Raw genomic sequence first — 19,061 nt, forward strand, 5'->3', positions numbered from 1 at the left:
TTATTCCCAATTCCATATCCAATTTCGTTGTCAAAATTCAAAAATACCAAATTCTAGGTTTTTTTCAAAATCCAACAATTTCCCATACATTCCCATGTTAAATCCTTATAGAATCCTTGTAATTAACTTACAATATGTGGGAATTACTTACCTTGCAATAGATGATGAAAATCTCCCATTGAAGCTCTCCAAAAATCGCCCAAACCAAGAGAGAAATGAGCAAAAATCCCGACTTAAAACAATCTGCTCAGGCCCGTCCTTTTTCGCGATCGCGAAGGCTAAAAATACTACCTCCCAAAATTCCTCTTCGCGTTTGCGGTGACACATCCGTGTTCGCGAAGGCTAAACACTTCCAGACCCCCAGCTCCCTTCCTTCTTCGCGTTCGTGACCACTATCTCACGTTCGCATAGGCATGCTCCAGTCCTCTTCCGTGTTCGCGACCCCTGTGTCGCGTTCGCCAGAGGCGTATCTAGGTTAAAGTGCATAGGTTCACATGAACCCATACTTCTCTCCCTAAACCATGTATAACGATATCATATTTCTTTAAAATTATTTAAATATATGTGTGTGCACCCATGCTCAAAGACTCATATGATGCAATTATTATTGGGTTCACCTTTACAAGTGACATTGGCAGTTCAAATCCTACTCCAAACGGTCTTGTTTTCGGTACGAAGTATAGATATATATGTGAAACTTACTAAAAGTTTAAAAAGAATATAATTTTAAACCTATAATTTCAAAAGTATAGTGGGTTCATGGTAAGAGACTAAAGTAACCCCGTCAAGTGTAAATTCTAGATCCACCTCTTCACAACATTGCACCCATCCTCTTGAAATCCTGGATCTGCCTCTGGCGTTCGCGTAGAACAAAAATCCATCACCCCAAAATTCTTCTTCGCGAACGTGTGAGACCTTTTGCGTTTGCGAAGAAAAACCAGACACCAGCACCAGCAGTTGCAAAACATGAAAAATGGTCAGAAACCACTCCGAATCACACCCGAGGCCCCGTCCAATCACACTAACCAGTTCTATAACATGAAACGAACCTGCTCGAGGCCTCAAATCACACCAAACAATATCAAAACTATGAATTGACGATCGAAATCCTTCTTTTAAACTTCAACATTCAAACTTCGACGGACGCATTCGAATCATACTTAAACATCCCAGAATGATGCCAAATTTTGCATACAAGTCACAAATCACGATACGAACCTATTCCAAGGCTCAAAATCCCAAATGGACATCGATAAAACTAAAATCCACTTCAAACCAAACTTATAAAATTCTTAAACCTTCAAAATGCCAACCTTCCATAATAAGTGACGAATTGCTTTTGGACCACCCGATACTCAACCTAAAGATACGCCCAATTATGAAATCATAATACAAACCTATTAGAACCTTCAAACCCCGATTCCAAGGTCATTTTCTCAAAAGTCAAACCTTAGTCAATTATTCCTTAAAGCTTTCAAAATTAGAATTTTTCTTCCGAAGCAACTCCGTACATCTCAAAATTCAATTTCGACCACACATACAAGTCGTAATACATGAAATGAAGCTACTCGAGGCCTCAAACTGCCGAACGACGTACTAGAGTTCAAAATGACCGGTCGGGTCGTTACATTCTCCCCCACTTAAACATATGTTCGTCCTCGAACGTGCTAAGAATTTCTCCGGAGTTGCCCCAAAATCATTGCTCAACACTTCGTGCACCTATCCGTTCCATCACAACCCATATGAACACACTTTCTTGAGCGAGAGTGAAAATCCATCCTACTACCTTAGTCAACAAGCCTTGGAACCACATTCTAACATCCGAAATTTTCTATGAGGCCTAATCCTAACATACAAACACTGTATAAATCCCTCCACACTGCACCCAACATGACCACGCTTCTCCGCTGAAATCCCACCATGCACCACATAAGTCGCTTGACCATAATAACATCATATGACAAAAATAGCTACAATTCCACGAATCGGATGCCCACAATACGCCTCATAACACATGTAAGCACTATTCCAGCTCTTGCACTACTGCCACGACGAAAGAGGTGTATAGAAAATCATAACCACCTAACTAGATCAATAAATCACGGAGTCTCTCCTCCCTACAACAACCATTACCTCATTCTGAACTCAATAACGATATTTGCTTTTTAATGTACCGATTGCACTGATCCCGGGTCCAATAACCTCATCTTACCCGGTACAAGATGCACAAGAAATAAGCCATCTCAAGCTATGCCAAAAACCTTATATGACACCGTCAATGCGGAAACAAGCTACAAACCCGAATATGATACATAAGGAAAAACAAACTCTAGAAAAGAACTATCCGACCCGCATAACGAATAAAATGATCTAACAAATGCTATTAACATTCTTAGAGAATGAGAAACAAAATGCATAGAAGTAGATATAGGGAACCGTACTCAACAACTCACCATTGCGGCATGCAACCCGATCCACACATGATACCGTTGTGGCATGCAACCCGATCCAAACAACATACCCGTGGCGGCGTGCCACTCGATCCACATATAACAATAAATAATGGAATACCCATCAATCCATAATGCTCATACCTACGAAATACCCGAATATCAACCACGAGCACGCTAAGTGCAAAAATATAACCCTAGGGAGATGGATAGTGCCATACGCTACAAAACTCAAAGCACGATTAAGGTGCAATAAATGACCTGCATCTCGAGAGCCATCCTGCTCACATAATACCACAAGCTACACGGGATCACAACACATGTGCGAATAATCAAGTCGTCTCACAACCCATATGGCACAGTAGAGTATTACATGGAATAGCTAACGACGAGAATAACATCCAATTCCCGAAGACTCCCCGATAAGCAACGCTATGCTGAATAAACACATCCGACATGATGTAGAGCACACATTCACATTAGACCTAACAACGGACCCCAAGCCGATTCCGATCATCCCATACCGGGCCAACAAACTTTCAAGAATCCACGATGGCCCCACTCATGACACACACTTGAACAACCATCCCAATTTGGAACAAACTCCCACAGTCCACAACCAAAGGAATAGAGCGGCTTTCAGGCATAAACTCTCACATTAGCGATAGTACCATGATCTCCATACTTGATTTCAATCCTTAACAATCAAGTGACTAACATATTACACTTATACGGTCTTCCCGTATGTTATACTCCCATGACCTTCTGCATCAGGTAGCATAGTATGGACATCCACACCTCCAACCGTACAAATTCTGTAGTGCAAATAAAAAATCCATAGTTTAATACACAATGCCTCTTCCACAGAACACCATTCTCAGGCGACACTGAGATAATGCCAGCTTCCTTTAAAAATATGAAATTTTCCTTGCCCATCCGAGCTAGTGACATTCTTGTCAACACCGAACTACAACCTTTATTCTCAACTTCCGATTCCAATGTCGCTCACCGCACCTATCATGCCGCTACGCGAGCGTTCAAGAATTTCATCATAACTCCTGAACCACCAATGGAATAAACACTTCACTGTCTAGAACCCCTTCACTTAACACATTTCAGAGGAACGATGGCAACACGCAACCGAATTCCCATAACTGCAAAAAATACAATCCTCAAGTTGTGGTCTAAACCGTCATAACTCTTTCGGGATCCATCTACACATAACAAGGCAATTATAATCAAATACTTTCAAATCAATCAAATTACGGTGGCTGTTAAGCCCGCACATACAACCACGAATAACCTGCATAACGTATATACCGAAGGAACTAATCATTGCCACAATCATGTTAATTCAAACCATTACTAACCGAACTAACTTCTCCTAATTTACTCTTGACTTACCTTAGAAATAATAATAGCTCCATTCAAAATATAACGAACTCAATCCGCACTCATCCCGAGTGACCCGAATCACGAGACCACATCGTCTCAATACTCATGAACCATCTCATACCCTCCTCAAGTGCACAATAACATCTCCACTGGCACATCCATTCTGAAAAACCATCCGCGAATCCGAAGCTATTTCTCCCATTCCTCCAATACTACTCTGCAGACCTGATGATAACATAGAAAAATTCCCCAAGTATTCTTCACACTCTGCTGCAAAATCTCGATCTTCAGACACACAATGAACCCAAAATTCTTAGACGCGCCTACATATTTGAACCCATTAAAACCACTATTGAGAGTCACCCACTCTGACCTGGTTGCGAAAATAATCAAAATCCAACGCTATGTTAGTACATGAACATCCTCTCAAAGAAGCGCCCGTCTGAATTCTTTTCCTTGTACATCACATCCACAAGAAGCATAAACTCCGAGTCTTCCCAAAAATCTGAACATGCTTCGGTAAGGACAAATATGGCATACATTCATCAAGTTCTTTGCCTGAATTACCGCTGATATTTCCCTCTTCTTAGTCGTAAATAATCCACCAATGCACTGATAACCAGAAACTGCACAAGCAGACAACCACGCGTTCTAATCATAGACGATGGGCTCTCCGTCTTAGCTTTAAGCTACAGTCACATAATGTATAGCCCACAACGATTCCTCCTTCCCAATTACAATGATCTCGCACACTCGATATCCTGTTAAGTAGTAAGTAGAACTCTTCGTTGAAAATTCATCAATATTACGCAACCGCTAAACTGCTCACAGGGGATAACCCACATGTGGAATTCCATGCCGACATATTCCAACAATGTCACATTGGGTAAAACTACCACGAATTCAGTAAACCCTCCTGAGCCCATACTCGTCCGCCAGACGTACAAGTCTGTTCATTCTCCATTGACATGAACTGAACGTCCAACAATATGTTCCAAACTCGAAGTAACATTGCATCCAAGAACGGTAATCAAGTTTTCACACCCCTCTTCATTTCAAGCAAACTCTTTTTTTCTATACACGATCTCCTCAGTGCATTAGCCTCCATGTTAAATAAATATCCGTGGACCTAGTCACTTCCCACCACGATTCCCCAAATCGCTCTAAACATTTCTCAAGGCATCTGGCTATCCTACCACAGAATCCATATGCTACTCCACCACTCTCACTTCGGTTAAACCATCTCCTTTAAGCAACTCCTCGACCTCTCCTTTTCATACTTGGCCTGCTAGTAATCTAACCACCGTGAGACACCTCTCGCCATGTCCTTCCTCATACTTTGCTACCCAAATATTGCCTAAAATAAAATCCACACATGTAGCACCTGAACTAATAAATTGCTACCAACTCTAAACCTCATAGAAGATCATATTTCTCGAGCCATCAACATTAGAAACACAAATTCGATTCCAAAACTGCTAATCTCCGCTATCTATGACAACCGCTTCTCAAGCACCATTTCACAACACCCTACCTCAAAAGAAAATAGAAGAATACCATAACATCGACGACCTTAATGCGTTCAAACAAGGACGACTACACCACATCACAAATGAAAATTCCACCACGCTCGAAAATATCAAGTCTCATTACTTCATCAACCAAAGCCTGAATATCCATAGTTCGATTGCCTTTCCTCTGCTAGAATTAAATGTTGAACCTCTAAATCATGCACTGCGAAATCCTCCTTTCAAGTCATTCAGTACCTTGACACATAAACAAGCTACTACCATTACATAAACACCGTGCGATAACAACACATGAACATCATAACAATCTGTGTATAGCCTCAAAATCATCGAAAATATAGATATTGAGATGAAATGGCAGAACATCCTTCCATAAGGAGACGATAATAGCCTGCCCAAACATGCAGGAAAAAACATCTGGCACCACATCTGCAGTACCACTACAACTCCTCAATGCCCAATTGATAACAAGCGCTTCACGTCACAAAAGTTTGAGTAGGATGGAAATAAAAGCCTAAGCCTCAAAAGAATCAAATCGCACAATGAGAAATCAAGAAGGGAAGTGCTCCTAACAGCCATGTAGCCTCTCGAAAATAAGTACAGACATCTCCATATCGATCAGCAAGACTCTACTAGAATTGCTCATGACTCGCGAGACCTTAGTGAACCTAACGCTCTGATACCAAGCTGTCACGACCCAAAATCCACTGAAGGTCGTGATGGCTCCTAACACCGTTGTCAGGCAAGCTAAAGGTGATTAATCATCTCAGTTACTCATTTTATTATTTCCAAAATAATGAATCCCATTGAATAAGTAGTGTAAAATCTAGTACTCGTAGAAAACCCGTGATTTTATTTTCCAATTTCCATATAAGGTATAAATTACAAGGTAAAATGATAATAATTATGCGAACTATAATAAAATACAACATTTGTCTAGAATACAGGTTAGACATGAGAAAATAAATAACTCTGATGGAGATTCTATATGATGCGGATCGTAACACGGAAGACAACTCATGATAAAGTTCCCGCAATAGCCGCGCCTTTGCACCCAAAAGACTAACAGACATATATGTACCTGCACAATAAGTTCAGCAAGTGCAACATGAGTACGTAAATCAATGCGTACCCAGTAAGTATCTAGCCTAACCCCGGAGAAGTAGTGACGAGGGGTTGACATTGACACTTACTAATGGTCCAATAAATCAAATACAATAGGAAGTAAACAAATATGAGGTAGAGTAAATAAACGAAATAAACAAGCATAAATACGTGGTACAATCCTCCTCTCAACAATAAACTCAAGCTCTCAGTTAGTAGTTACCTTCTCAACCGGAGTATATTTATATAATGGACCTCACCAGATAGGTCGTCATAAATTAAATCAGGAAAAGTTAAAGATACACTGGCTTCTTGTCAAGTATTACGCATGATTCCATAAGAGTATTTTATAGAAATGCCGAGGTGTTCGGCCCGATCCCATCATAATGTGTGCAATACCGAGGGTCGAACGACATAAAATATAGATACATCTATTATATTGCCGAGGAAAACGGTCCGCTCCCATGAGAGTGTGATACATAATCCTACCGAGGCTAACAACCCGATCCCATCATAATGTGTGAACTTACGAGGGTCGATCGACATGCACCATAGATGCATCTATTATACTGCCGAGGCGAACAGTCCGATCCCATTAGAATAAGAAGCATTAACGGGTCCTTGACCCTATTCACGAATAAACGTCTGAGTTATGAACTTTAAGGAAGCTTTTTAATGAAAACGCACAATGCGGGAGAAATTCGTAAGGGGATCACAATTATTCCGCGGAAAAATCAAGTAGCACGTCAAATCTCTACAATAGCAAGGCTAACACTCTACGGAAATCTAGTATCGAGTTGTAATGTAAAATAAAGGAATGAAACGAGCAAAGATAACCCCAATAGTATAATTATACTATGGCATGAACTTAAGTCTACCCGAACATAATATGAATCTAGCTACGTACGAATTCTCGTCACCTCGTGCGTACGTAGACTCCGCGATAAGTAGCACATAACAAATACATCACCTAGGGGTAACTTCCCCCTCACAGGGTTAGACATGAGACTTCCCTCGCTCCGAAGCTCCATAACCGGCTCCAACGTCTCTCTAACACCTCGAACCGATGTCCATCATTCCAAAACTAGTCAAACAATATTCAAACCAATCAAAATATACTCTAATATCCATAATTAATAAATTTAAACAAATTCTCAACTATGGAGTTATTTCTTATTTTTATTAATCGAAAGATGAGCTTTATATTGAATTGCTTTACAACTTATGCTCTAGTTTAAATTCGTGATTCAAATAGGTAATTGAAAGAGCCTCTTGAATTGTTAATCGAATTAGAAAATAGGGAAATATTCATTAGAAGTTACTCTTTAGATCATAACCATTATTTTATTGTTACAATTGTTTACCGTGCTTCAATTAGATTAATTATTGAAATTAACATTTAATCAAAAATAGAACATTAACTTAAAATGTAATCTGATTATCTTTTAAATTTGTGAGAATTAACAGTATTTTATAGTGAATTAACTCAAGAATTGGGTCCCGAGTCAATTATCTTTAACCTATTTAGTCAAATACCCTTATTTCTCTCATTGATATTTCTTCGTTGCTCATCTGCTGTCTTTTGTGATCAACTATAATTTTTAGTAGTTAATCTTAGTAATAGTCATCAAATCAAGTGTTAATTTTTCTGGATAGAAATCAACTGAAGATTATTCGAACACTGTTTAAATCCAATTTCTGTGGAGACGATATTTTACTATACTATCTTTGATTAGCTAGCATCAATTTCGTGTTGTGTTTTGCGATCGTCAAATTTTGGCACCGATGCCGGGGATTGGTAATTAATAGTTTTTCGAACAATTTTTGGTGCTGATTCGGGAATTAGTTTTTTTCTTCTTATTATTATTTTTTATTCTTATTGTTATTTTACTCTTCACGGGTTTCCTCTTCTGTGTGCAAGCAACAAGTTGACTTCTCGGGTGTATGACTCGATCTTCTTCAAAGGAATTGATTCCATACAATTAGAGGTGGAAAAGAATCCTCGACAGTTGAGGAAGGAGAAAGAACTCACCCGAAAGTCCTTGGGGCAGCATTCAACCCCATAACACATGGCTAATAACGATGACGACAAAGTAGATTTAGCTGCAAGAGAGGCTGCACAACATAGAGAAGAAGCTGCACAGATAGCAGCTGATGCAGCCCGAGAGATGTTAATGAGACTATCGAAGATGATGGGGGTAAGATTCAATCTAAATCGACCCTTGGTTGAAGAACAGTTCAAGAATGCCGTACCTAGGCCTGATAGAGCATTGGGTGATTATGCCAGACCAGTCTACAATCAAGGACTGTCTAGTGTCAGACCTCCACCAGTTGCAGCGAATAATTTCAAGTCGAACCAAGGCTTGATTCAAACTATACAGAACAACTGTGTCTTCAAAGGGAAGGTGGATGAAGATTCTAACACTCACTTGATGTATTTTGAGGAAATAATGAACACCTTTCAGTATAACGGAGTGTCAAAAGATGCAGTATACTTATGTGCATTCCCCTTTTCTCTAAAGGATGACACGAAGCACTAGCTTCATAGCTTACCAACGAGGTCGATCAGGACATGGGAAGATATGACTAATATGTTTCTTGACAAATACTTCTCAGCTGCTAAAACAGTGAAATTCAGAAGGAAAATTCACAACTTCTGCCAGACGGACACTAAAATAGTTTTCAAGGCTTGAGAAAGATTCAAGGAGATAGTGTTGAAGTGTCAGCATAATGGGATTGAATTGTGGATGAAACTCTATGACTTTTGAGATGGACTGACACCTCGCTCACGACAAACTCTGAACACTGCAGTTGGAGGTCCTTTAATGAAGAAGACTCCCGAGGAGATTGTGGCAATTATTTATGAGCTCTTTGAAGATGCTAACCAGTGGTCTGCTGAGAGTAATGATAGAAGAAAATCAGCTTGGGTTCATCAAGTAGATTCCAACATATCAATGCATTCCCACTGAGACGCCATGGACAAAGATATAAGAAAGTTGACCTTAGCCAAGCTCCAGACCATCATTTGTTTGTGATTTCTATGTAATGGGTCATCCAATGTGTGTATGTCAGTCCTCACTTGCAGATGAAGTGGTAAAAGCTATAGGAAGCTTTGATAGAAGAAACTACCAGAGTGGTAATAATTTTAACTCTATCGGGCAGAGGCACCCAAGCTTTTCTTGGCGTTCACCAAGTGGTAACCTGAACTCATGGCAACAGAATAATCCGAGACCCCAGGGACAAGGAGCTTCAGAATTTCAGAATTAGCAGAGGCAGCAATACCAAACTCTACATTTCTAATCAATCTAGCATGAAAGATCTAATGAAAGCCTTCATATTAAAACAGATGAGAGATTTGAAACCCATAGCTCAGCTATACGAGAACATGGTACAACTATCAAAGAACTGGGCACAACTTTTTAAAACCTGTAAAGATAGGTTGGGCAACTAGTTACTCTATTATCTGAGAGGGTTCCAGGAATGCTCCCTGCTGATACTGAAAGAAATCCAAAAGAGACAATAAATGCAGTGTCTTTGAGGAGTAGGCATGAGTTGTAGGATCCCATAGCAAAGTGAACGGATGAGCCGATTGAAAGACAAATGGAGATTTTGGAAAAGTAGATAAAGATAACATTCAAAAAGGTGCAGGGATGATAAATGATAGTTTGAAGAAGAATGGGAAGACTAGATCTCAGAAAAAGAAGAAGGATGATAATACAACAAATAATGAGACTAAAGAGAGCAAATACCTGCCTGCTTTACCTTTACCCCAGAAGCAAAGAAGGGAGAAGTTAGACAAATAATTCAAGCGCTTTCTAGAAGTGTTCTAGCAGGTGCATGTGAATATACCTTTCACAGAGGTGCTTTCAAAGATGCCAGCTTATGCTAAATTCATGAAAGATATATTATCCAAGAAGCGAAAAGTGGAAGAGACATCGGTTGTCAAGCTGACAGAGCATTGTAGTGCCATTTTGCAAACTAAGATTCCTAAACAATATGGAGATCCAGGGAGTTTTACTATACCTTGCTCTTTAGGAAGTACTAAATTTAAAAAATCGTTGTGTGATTCAGGTGCTTCCATTAATCTTATGCCTTTGTCTATTTCAGGAAATTGTAGGGAGAGATTAGAGAAATCAGGTCGATACCTGTATCTTTGCAGCTGGCGGATCAAACCACAATCACACCTAAAGGAATAATGGAGGATGTGCTAGTTCGGGTGGACAAATTTGTGTTCCCTGTGGACTTCATTGTGGTGAACATGGAGGAGAATGAGGAGGTCCCTCTGATTTTAGGAAGACCTTTCTTGGAAACGGGAAGAGCAATTCTAGATATGCAGGAAAGGTAGCTCATGCTCAGAGTGGGGTATGAAAGGTTGATCTTCAAAATGGAAGGAGAAAGGTGGTTCTAGATAGAGCAAATTGGAAAGAGTGAAACTGATAAGCATGGGGTGTACAAATTAATGAGGCAGATATATGCTTTTATCCACCAGATTAATGTGCATCTTAGTTAGCCCCTTTGAGCCCGTAATCCTATTTCTTTGGCAACCACGCTACAAGCTTGACCTTTTGTTTGAACTGTCTATATGTTTGAACCTTTTACCTCTCGTGAGGACTTGATTTTGTTATGAGTTTGTAAAATCTAAGTGGGGTATGGTTGGGTTTTGAGTGGAACTATAGAAAAAGGAGAAATGTGCACTGTTTGAAAAATTGTGAGAGCCACTTGTAGGGAATTAAAAAAAAGAGTTTGATCGAAAAAGAAAAGAAAATAAAAAAAACCATAACTTAGAAAAGAAAAACTGGATTCCATGCTAGTGGTAGTTCTCATCTTGTTTAGTGGAAGCTCTTATTTGACTTTGTATGCGGGGATTTCAGGCAAGGCCGTCTCATAGTCACCACTTGTCTGTCGTTTCAAGCTTCCAAAACTGCCTGACCTGCTTTCTGGCTAGCTTCTTTATGGTTCTTATGGGTGCATTAACTAGAAATTGGTTGGAATTGGAAGTAACTGTAAGCGGGGAGGGGGGGGGGAGGAAAAGCAAAACGTTTTGGCAAGTATTATCCAGGAATGATTATCCAGGAACTAGAAGATGGTTGGCGTGACACGCCTAAATCCCCTACAATAAATCCACAAGGCTTCAGGCGACTGGAGCAACCTTTGAAGGCGTTCGGCCCCCGAAAGCCCGCCCGCCCGGTTTTTGAGACCCTATCTGATTCCCTCACCCAATCTCATGAGAAGCAAGCCAATCCATTGAATGCGTTGGTAAAGCAAGGGATTATGGCCGAAAAGCGTAGGTTTCCTCTAGGCGAAGAAGCTCACAAAATATCTCTCAAGTCGAAGAGGAGAAGCTCCAATCAGAGCAAAGGCTGGGTCTGTTCTGGGAGCAGCTCTTTTCAGGTTGATAAGGTGGAATTGAAAAGTTTGGAGTGGAATTGAATAGCGAATGCACTTGCAGTTAAGACAGGTCCTGCATCTCCTACCTAATGCAATTGACCGATTTTAAGGTCATATATAGTATTCAGAGTTTGCCTCGATTTGGTGCCGCTCTTGCGGCCCGCACCGAAACCGTGCTTGCTTGAGTTGGAGGGCTCCCCCTCCATCCATCGAGTCAAGTAATTTGCTATCGGAAAAATAAAATCCGCATCTGCTATTGACTCGTATCTATACTAGTTGCCACTCAAGAACCAATAGAAAGACGACTGTCTTCCAACCAGGACTATGTGCGGATATCGCGAGAATGTTATCCTTTGCCTAATTGACGGGATATCGACCTAAGAGATACTAGAACAGGTGCGAGAGGAAGGGATGCTGCTATTGATGGACCGATGCTACCTCTGGATCTAAGAATCATGGAAGACGTAATTGACCCTCCGTTGTTTCCTTTTCCTTCCGCACTTGACTTATGGAAGCAGCAGGGCTGGGTCTGCGAGTGAAACCCCAAAACCTTAAAGATATTTGGAACTTGATGTTATTATGTATGATGGTGGGGTTTGGTTCAAAATAAGTGTGAGGGTTGAATTGTTAATGTATATGTATTAAAGTGCTCAGGGAGGTGTAGTCACTATATCCATATGTATCCTACCCGTCCCGCATCCTACATTACAACCAAAATAAAGTCCTACTTGATCCTTGACTGAATATGCTCAATTAGTAGAGTATTACACTACGGAAAAGCCTATGGTACGTCCTCTGTGGCGCATGAAGTTTATTTCTGAGAGTGAGTTAATTTTGTCTATCTCGAGTTCCTAGTTGTTGCTGATTTTTATTGTGTGTGGAACTACTCTCTATTGTTTGTGTGAGGGAACATGATTTGCGAAGGTAAGGTAAAGTCTTTGACCTCTGTGTTAGAGTAAGTGAACAGGTTGTGAAAAATGCGTGGTGATTTTGAGTCGAGTCTTGAGATTAGGATGTTATGATATGGTGCTTAGTCTATTTTAAATATTCTTGGCATGATGTGTTAGGAAGTTGTCTGATAAGAAAGTCATTTCTATATGAAGTGTAGTTTGATTGATCAAGGACGAGCAATAGTTTAAGTATGGGGTATTAATGGTAGGTTAGGAAGACACATTTTAGCCGCATTCTGCACTCTAATCACTGCAGTTTGAGTGTGTTTGAGCTTAAATGATAGTGATTTGCACTTATTACGTGTTCTATGCTTTGTAGGAGATGATTCCGAGTTAAAAAGATAAATTGGAGCTAAATAGAATAATCTGGAGCTTTGAAGTCTTAGTAAAAGCCAAGGAATTAAACCGGGATCGCATCCGGGACTCGTGGACCGGCGTTGCATACGAAAGTTGGAAGAAAGCACAAGGGTTATGACATTTGTACTAATGCTTCGCACAATGTGTAGCACATTATGACGCATTACTGTAAATGTGCATCAGAAATTTGAGAAGTTCAGAGACTTGTTGTTTCTGGGTCTGACAAAAAAATGCACTAATGCTAGGCATAGTGCGTAGCATCAATACAAAATTTTGTCAGACAAGCTAAGTTCAGAGAGTTTACGACCGAGCTAATTTCACTAACGCTACGCACCCTGCGTGGCATAGTGCGATGCGTGAAGTGTAAAAATTTTGTAGGTTTTACCACTTCGGCTCAAAGAGGGTAGTTTCATCCGGGTTCGTTCCTACTTGGTATAAATACACTAGAATCACGTTTTAGGGGACTTTGACCTACGCAAGATTGGAGAAGCAACCAAGGAACGAATACACAAGAATTCATCAAGATTTCAACCTACAATCGATGCAATACGAGAGTTTGTATCGAATCATTAGTATTGATGTTTTCTTTGTTGTTGAATCTTATTGAGATGACTTACTCCATAGATATGGAGTAAATTCCATTAGAGTGTTGACATATACGATGTTTTGATAACTTGATTAGGGATTCGATTCTTGATAATTGTTAGAATTAATTTATGGAGTTTTAATTCGTATTGTAGAGTTATTTCTTATTTTGCTTAATCAAAAGAGGAGCTTTATATTGAATTGCATTACATCTTATACTCTAGTTTAAATTCATGATTCAAATAGGTAATCGAAAGAGCCTTTTGAATTGTTAATCGAACTTGAAAATAGGGAAATATTCGTGAGAAGTTACCCTTTAGATCATAACCATCATTTATTGTTGCAATTGTTTACCGTGCTTCAATTTGATTAATTACTGAAATTAACGTTTAATCCAAAGAGGAACATTAACTTCAAGTATAATCTGATTATCTATTGAATTCGTGAGAATCAACAGTATTATAGAGTGAATTAAGTCAAGAATTGAATCTCGGGTCAATTATCTTGCACCTATCTAGTCAAATACCCTTATTTCTCTCATTGATATTTCTTCGTTGCTCATCTGCTGTCTTTTGTAATCAACTGTTAATTGTTTAGTTTTTAGTAGTTAATCGTAGTAATAGTCATCAAATCAAGTGTTACTTTTCCTAGATAGTAATCAACTGAAGATTACTCGAACATTGTTTAAATCCAATCCCCGTGGAGAAGATATTTTACTATACTATCTTTGATTAGCGAGCATCAATTTAGTGTTGTATTTTGCGCTCGTAAATTTTCTCTCTTGGCTTTGTATTACACTCTCACTTTCACAAGGTGATTTTTCTTCTCAAGATTTACTACAACAAAGTTTCTCCATCACCCTTTATATAGCATCACCTATAAACCCTTTTCCTATTTGGTTGAGGTAATGATTTAATTGGGGTAAACATTTATACCAAAAGTAAACTTTATGGAATTTTCTTATAAAAATTCGAGTTCCATTCTCAAAGGGATTGAAGGGCCGAAGTACAACTCACGCTACTTGGTCCAATTGGACTTTCACGTCCTTATGGACTTTATAATTCCAATTCCAAATTGAAGAATAAATTAACATTATATATAACTTTTATATAAATCAATATTAATTTATATTATATATGTCACATATATATTTCAACTAAGAGAAATAATCATCTATTCCAAATAGAAAACTTTAATTTGTTCACAATATTAATTATATCCTCTATGCTAGCAAAGAATATAGTAATATTTTATTTGGACTAATAACTAAATTTATTTGACTAATTAAATTCTTTAATTTAATTATCAAATAATAAAATAATTAATCCTTTAGCAAAGATCAGAACACTCGTTAGTGTGCGACCTCATAGGTTCAATACTAAACCGGTAGTAAATTGATCATATCAATATACTAATCAAGGGTGGCGTCTAGCAACACTCCTTAACGACCGGATAGCATGAATTATACAATTTACTCTCAAGAACCAATAGAAGAATAATGTAGTTATCAAATTCTAATAGGTGACCAACTATGTATTCATGTCAAATATAATTGACCATTGAATGACCTAAGAAACTCTTTCTTTCCTTCATTCAATTGCTCTGGCCAAGGTCTTAGTTTGGTCGTTTATAATTCATGACAACATGGAGCTTAAACTCAATACTAAGAGTTGACAGATTCCATCTTGATTAATCACTAATTCTACATGTATTTAATCATACCCTATATCCTTTCAACTATCTCCCTAGAGCCATAGGTGTCTAGTATCAAAGCATAATAAATAACTTATCAATTACTATGACGATCTCAGGTCAAAGAAAACTCTTACATCACATTCTTCAAGAGAATATCCTATTGACAGTTTATGGTAATTCTAACCATTAGGAATTATCCAATGAGTCGGTTTAATGATTTTATATCTATATGCATTATCTATCTATGTGATTTAGTTAATGAGATCAACTAATCTTTATCCAATAAAGATGATCCCATAAATATTGATATAACCGGATTACTAATGTCTAAATTAATAATCCTATGATCAAGAACAAGTTTAGATTAAACAATAAGAAATTTCACTCTCATTATCACGATCTCCATCTCGATGACAAGTCTCAAAATTTAATCAAGGACCTTATCAAGTTAATCAAATAATAAATAATAACTATGATAAAAGAATATCAAATGCCATATATTTTTATATCAAATAATGTTCACAAAATTATGTTCAAATCATCAAATATGAGATTAGATCTAGGGCATATCTACTATATCCCTAACAATCTCCCACTTGCACTAGAGCCAATCGATGTTGTACTTCATTCCCAATTTCCACTTGTGCTTGTTAAACTCCTTTGCGCCAAAAGCTTTAGTGAATGGGTCTACAACATTTTTCTTTCCATCAACCTGAATCTCGACGTCTCAACGTTCAATGATCTCTCTTAACAAGTGATACATTCACATAACGTGTTTGAATTTTTTGTGTGATCTTGGTTATTTTGCTTGAGCAATGACTCCAGTATTGTCACACAATAATGGAACTGCACCTTCTTGTCACGACCCAAATTTCCTCCGTAGGATGTCGTAACGACACCTAGTCTCTAATACTAGGTAAGCCTAACAAACATGCGAAATAACTGAATAATAATTTAAATCTCAAAAACAACAACAACTATATGAAATAAAATTTGCAACTCAACATGTACATCACCCAAAACCCGATGAATATATAAGTTACAAGCTCTAGGTACAGTACTGAACACTCATATACCTCACTGTCTATAAAGATGTAAAGAACCAAGAAAAGAACAGGATAGAAGGGGACTCCGAGGCCTGCAGACGTGAGCATGTGTACCATGAAGTCTCCAAAGCAAGCCACTTACATGCTTATACCGAGGCTGATAGGATGTACCTGGATCTGCACAAAACATGTGTAGAAGTGTAGTATGAGTACACCACAACGGTACCCAGCAAGTGCCAAGCCTAAACTCGGTAGAGTAGTGACGAGGTTAGGTCAAGGACCTACTAGAGATAATAAGAAAACAAGACAGAAGATATAATGATATAATGATATTTACAAGGAAATGAAATAATAAAAAATTTACGGAAGGATAACAACACGAATTCAAGGAAGCTAATACAACACGAAAGGAAAACAAGGACATGTTAAGGAAAATAATAGCCAAACAAAATACTGCAAATAAAGAAAGATCAATAGGGGCACACCCGAGGTACCGCCACGTAGTACCAAATAATAAAAATAAATCACAGTCTTTCCTTATATCATCGCAAGAGCCTTTACATCTAGTTTTGAAAATCATTTTTTTCCAAAATAGCACCCCGCATTTTATCCCATCTTATCACACCGCATGGCTTCTAGTAGTTCCCCTACTAGCCACGCGTATCATGGACACCTTATCTCACCACATGCGTTTCAACTCCTAGACCTTATACCACCACATACATATCAATAATCACAACGGCACGGCAGAAACCCCATGCAAATAGTAACAACAACACGATATAAACCTCGTGCAAACAATAACAACAACACGGCACAAACCTCGTGCAAACAACCAAACAATCACCTCAACAATAACACAAATGACAAACATAAAAACTAAGTAAAATGACATTTCACATCTTATACCTTGCCTCAGTAGAAACCACGGCCCTTGCAACTCAACACCAAACTCAACTATAAGATATTTCAAGGATAGCGATTTCAAGTATAGAATTTCACAGTTAAATTATGAATACAGAATTAAGAAAGCAAGTAATTCAACTAAACATATAGTACAAATTGAAAATAAGAGATAAGACAAGTAGACATGTGAAGTTAGGCTGAACATGATGACTATAACCTGCTAAAGTAACTCAAATAAGGAATGAAAAGGAAACTACGTAGCTAAAACCGGAATTTCAATATTTAGTCCTTGTACGCACTCATCACCTTGCATACACAACCTCCACATATCACAATTATCACAACAATACTAAATCCTAAGAGGAATTTCCCCACACAAGGTTAGGCAAACCACTTACCTCTAACCACAATAAATCAATTAACTAGAAGGCCTTTCCCACGATTGTTCGACTCCAAACGGCTCGAATCTAGCCAAAATAATTTCATACTATAAATATAACTATAAGAAACTAATTTAAATAATAAAATTATGATCTTAGCAAGGAATTTAAAAATTGCCCCAAAAGGTTGATCCGGACCCGCGTCTCGGAACCCGACCAAAATTATAAAATCTGAACACCCATTCGATATCGACTACAACCATACAAGAATTATCCAAATACGATCTCATTTCGCCTTTCAATACCCAAAGATTTAGCCTAAGGAGTTTCTACCATGTTTCTTAAATTTTAAACTCCAAAACACTAATTAGAAAATGTAATTAACAGTAGATTCATGGGAATTAATCAAAACGAGTCAAGAATCCTTACCCTAACACTTCCTATGAAAATCTCTCTAAATCTCTCCTCAATCCGAGCTCTCAAAATCCCAAATTGAAAATGAAGTAAAACCCTCGAATTCCCCTTTTCCTGCCCAGCAATCCTTACATATGCGGCCATTGGGTCGCTTCTGCGACGCCGCACCTGCGAAAAAACCATCGCAGGTGCGGAAAAAACTTACGTCTTAAAATTCCGCTTCCGCAGACCATGGCTCGCACCTACGAGCCTGCTTATGTAGAGAAGGAGACTGCACCTGCAGTCCTGTTCTATACCCCCTTCTCAAATTCTGCTTCTGCGGAGAAAAGGGTCACGCCCGCGCTTAGAAGTCTGCACTTGCAAACCCAGGCCTGGACGGGCTCCTTCGCTTCCGCGATGGCCAAGGCGCACCTACGACCCAAAATACAACGCAGAAGTTCCCAACATCGGGGTGTCACTGAGTAGATGAGCATCTACACATCACAAGTCCAAAAAATACTGTCTATGATAATCTGAAACTAAATACAATAAGTGGAAACATAGGGAAGGAGAAACACGTTCTGCGAAACTCCAAGCAGCTACCTCGATAGTCTCCGAGAATACGAACTCCACAACTCAGCAACCGCCGTGACCGGATGCACCGGGTCTGCACACATGGTGTAAGGTGTAGCGTGAGTACAACAAACTCATTAAGTAACAAGACTAAATAAAGAACTAAAAGTAGTGACAAGCTTCACATTTATAGTTCAATTACAGTGATTTCAACATAGGAAAGTATACATGCTCTCAAGTTCGATAAATTAGGTCAAACAGTTATTCCATGACATGTTTAAATGAAACAAAGTGTAATATCTTTCAGAAA

Source organism: Nicotiana tabacum, chromosome 9 (genome assembly GCF_000715075.1).
Source record: "Nicotiana tabacum cultivar K326 chromosome 9, ASM71507v2, whole genome shotgun sequence".
NCBI lineage: Eukaryota > Viridiplantae > Streptophyta > Magnoliopsida > Solanales > Solanaceae > Nicotiana > Nicotiana tabacum.